Below are 4,438 nucleotides of genomic sequence, written 5' to 3'. Positions count from 1 at the left end.
CAACAAAAATGTTCTCCCGAATTTCAGTAAGCTCGGTGCAAACCGTGTAAATGGAGAAATACTTGTCTTAGTTCTTCTTTTCCCCCTGTTTGCCTCCCTTCATTTTTCTTTCTCTTTGAAGGGTTGTGTAACGCCCTACTTCCTTAGAGCCGTTACTAAGTGAGTTTTAAACGTGCTTTTAGCTCGCTAATCGAGGTTTTAAGGTAAACGTGTAATCAAACCATAGACAGAGTCTTAAACTTTGAAAATAACTCCATTTACTGAAATTCATAAAACGCTTAACATTTGGGATCCCAAAACACTGTTTATAAATATTTACAACTCAAAATATATTTAAAGTCAACTAAATGACAAAATAGGGTTCTTTACAAACAACTTCCAAAAATACCCCTGGTCGTGGCAGCCACGCAGACCACACATGTACGCGTCGCGTCACGCACTCTATACTCATGGTCGATTGACTTTCTCCTTGCCCTTACCTGCACCACAGAGAACCCGTGAGACGAAGCCCAGCAAGAAAACTCCACATAAACAGATAACATACGCATATGAACCATTTAGCATATAACCAATTTGTCAACAAACTAAACACATACGACCATGCCGTCTCAGGCGCTTAACTAGGCCCTGAGTTGTGGTCTACACCATAAGGATATCCCAGGTATCCTTCAGGGTCTTACCCTGGCAACTCGCACTCTGCGTACTAAACGCTTCTCTCGGCCCCTTGCCGTTCTTGGCCTTCGCCGTTCCCAGCCTTAGCCATTCCCGACTCTTGCCGATCATTCACATATATGCATACACAGCATAGTTAAAACATAACTTAAGCATATACTAACATAATCAATGGGCTACACCCAACACATAATCATATAGGGCCGTGCCCTGAAACCTAACTATGGGGCCTCGCCCTGCTCTATGGGTACAACAGCTTTCTTACCTGTGTCCCGAGCTTCTTGAGCACTAAACCCTCGAGCACGGTCCTCTAATCCGAGCCTCTCTGAGAATCTAGTCACAACACACAAATAACACTCCCATTACTAATCAATTAACAAGCATCTTCCGGAGCCAATCCCGAGCTCTCGGGACCTCCTGGATCCCCACACAAGGTGGCGGAAGTGTCCCCTGAGCCCCTTGGGCAAAAGCCTAAAAAATGAAATTTCCCCTGCCCAAAAATGGCCTAGCGCCGCGGCGCCCAAAAGGGCCCCCGTCCACTGATGCAACCTAGCGCCGCGGCGCAGAAGAACAGGGCCGCGACGCCCCTTCGCAAACCCAGAAATCTGGGTTTCTCCAAACGTTTTCCCCGAGCTAATACACTCCCAAATCATTACCAAGACTTACCTAAGTCCCAAATTCAATTCAAAACCCCAAATAAGCCATCTAACAACTTATAAACATCAACAACAGGCCTTGATACACAATCAAACTCAAGAATCACTTAGTGGTTCAAAATTCTCAAAACTTAAACCAGCCCTTGCAAAATTTAAACCAGCCTTCAGAATTCTTAAACTAAACCAGAAATAACTTTCAAATATGCATGGAATTCATACCTCAAGATGGAATTCGACCTAGAGCTTCTTCCTAATCCAACTCCAAGCTAAATCCCTTTGATTCCCAGCTGAATTCTCACAAACAACAAGCTGCAAATTCAGCTTCAACCCTCATTCTCAAATCCTCAAAACAAGCTTAAACTTTAAAGAAAAACCATGGATGGATTTCTTACCTCTGTGATTAACACACCCTTGAGCTAAAGCTTGAATTAAATTGCTCTAATCTCAGCCCTAAACCCCTTTCTTGATCCCAAGAGATTTGCCCTTCCTTCATTTCCTTCTTGCTTCTTAACTCTTCCTTAACTTTCAGCAAGAGATGAATTTGTCTAAGTGTAGAAAACGTGTATATCTTTCCCACTCAGCCATAGTTATCTAAATCCCAGTCAAAAGACCCATTTGCCCTTCCATTTAACCCATATTCTAATTAACCCTCAAGGCCAACTTAGACCTTTCCTATCCTCTTACCAACATACCATTTTCTCACTTAGAGTAACTATCCTCAATGGTTACATATGGTTACCCAAGCTACTAAAATACCATTAACCATTAACTAAAAGTCCCCAACTAAATTTATAATATTCCCGAAATACCCCTAGGCTCCTCCCGAGCCAGGTATTTAATCCCGTTGTGACTTTTAGTGAAATAGCATCACCATTATATAAAAAATATCACATATATTAAATTTATGCCCTCAACAGGCTAAAATTACCATTATGCCCATAACAACCAAATGGGGCCCACATGCATATTTAATCACCTAAACGTGCATTCTAACCACATATTCATTAAATTCACATAAATTAATACAATATAACAATTATTGCCCTCCAGGCACACTAATCAAGGCTCCAAGCCTTATTAGCAAATTTGGGTCGCTACAGGTTGTCTCTTGAGGATCGAGACGTTGAGGGGGTAGTCGAGGTCGAGGCTAAGTTAACATTCATCGTTGTAGTTATAACAGGCTGAGGGGTTAGTTTTAATGCTGACCTAGCCTCATCTACATTGACGAATCTCTGAGCCCTCTTGTTGAACTCGGTTATTGTTCTTATCGGTTTCCTTTTCATATCATGTCAGAGGGGACTTCCTGGAAATATTCCAGCTCGCACTGCCATAAGGTGACCACTATCGTTGACATTACGGGCTCGTGCCACCTCAATGTTAAACCTCGCCAGGTAACTCTTTAACGATTCTCTCGGCTGATGTCTGACATTTGTTAAGGCCGAGGCTTCGGGCCTGACACCTACCATGGCCTTGAATTGTTTCTTGAATTCTTTCTCTAATTATTCCCAAGACAAGATCGAATGCCTTCGGAACTTGTCGAACCAATTTTTTGTTGGTCCCGTCAGAGTTGTTGGAAATAGCATGCATCCGAGCTTGTAGCCAACATTGCTGGCACACATAATTGTGTTAAATGTGCTCAGATGGTTGTACGAGTCTGAGTTCCTGTCAAAAGGAGCTACATGCGGTATCTTGAATCCATAAGGGAATGGTGTATTTGATATATGTGGAGCAAAAGACTCGAGCTCCTCATCGGAGTCGTCGGCCTTGTCCTTATTCCTTTCATCTTGAAGGTGTCTGAATGCTCTTTCGAGCTGATTAATTCTTTCCTGGACTAAGACTACCGGAGGTTGAGCTTGCACTTGGGGTAGCTGGTTATTTTTTGTGAAAACTCTAGCTCCCTGCCCCAGTACAAGGTTATACTGGTTCCCATATACTAGTTGCACATGCTCTTTTCGGCAGTTCAGATGTGCCCGTAATTGAGGTTCGAGAGGTTAGCCTGCCCCCGGTTTTGATTAAGATGATCTCGAAGATAAGGATTGTTGTCATAATTCCCAATATTCCTAGGTTCGGTATTATACACATTCACCGACCTACTAAGGTCCAGACTTCTGCTTATGAAGCTTACATTTCTTTCTGGCTGAGAGGCTTGATGATTGCGAGGTGAATCTTCCACTGGCCCCCTTGCTCTGGTTGTTTGTGACCTCGACATATGACTTCCTGCTGGTTGGGATGCCCTATGTCCTCGGGTTGCCTCTCGCTCGCCCCCGTGTCCGGGTCAAGCTTTGCAGTTCCTGTCCTGTCCCGATTGCCACTCCGAGAAGGTCTTTGAGGTGCTCGTTCCCCTGTCTGGTTCCTATTAGAACTCAGTTGGGGTGCCTCTTAGACCGGAGATGGGTGCCTTATTGGAGAAGGTGGATGCCTTATAGGAGACAGTGGAGGCCTTTCATTGTTGGGCCTGGAAGCCCAGAATTGGCCTGGATCGACTCCGGGTTATTCCTGACAGGCTCAGGGTTAGGGTTCCGAGCTGTTGAGGGAGCTCAATTATTCCCCGTTCCTGCAGTTACACTCACCATCGGATTACCAACAATAGTAGTTTGAGTATGTAGGATCTTGGAATTTAAATCTAGATGCATGCTTCCTATTATTTTTCCAAACACATAATAGAAACATAGAATAACATGACATACATATGAACATCATATTCGTAAATTAACATAAACACAATGATGTAGAAACTTACGAATACGCAGCGGAACTTGAACAACTCCTTCCTTTAATCTCTCTAACCCTTGATTCCTTTCTGCAACAAAGTATTATCAAGAGATTGAACTAGATCAGCAACACAGTCTTCCTCACCAAGCCTTTGATCAACCTAGAACTAGTGTGGGTTGATTCTCAACACATGAGATAGAGATCAAGAAAAGAGGAAGAGATATTGGCTAAGAAATGATTAGAGTGTCTAGGTTTTCACTTACCCAATGAATCAACCGAGTCTGACTTATGACAACCCTAGATATCATATTCCTTATATAGACAACTTAATGGGCTTTATTTAAATTTAAATTTGAATTAATTAAAATAATAAAAAAAAAGATAAAATTCTTGGGCTC

The sequence above is a fragment of the Humulus lupulus genome, chromosome 1 (genome assembly GCF_963169125.1).
Source record: "Humulus lupulus chromosome 1, drHumLupu1.1, whole genome shotgun sequence".
Taxonomy (NCBI): Eukaryota; Viridiplantae; Streptophyta; class Magnoliopsida; order Rosales; family Cannabaceae; genus Humulus; species Humulus lupulus.
Note: the sequence above shows the minus strand (reverse complement) of the source record.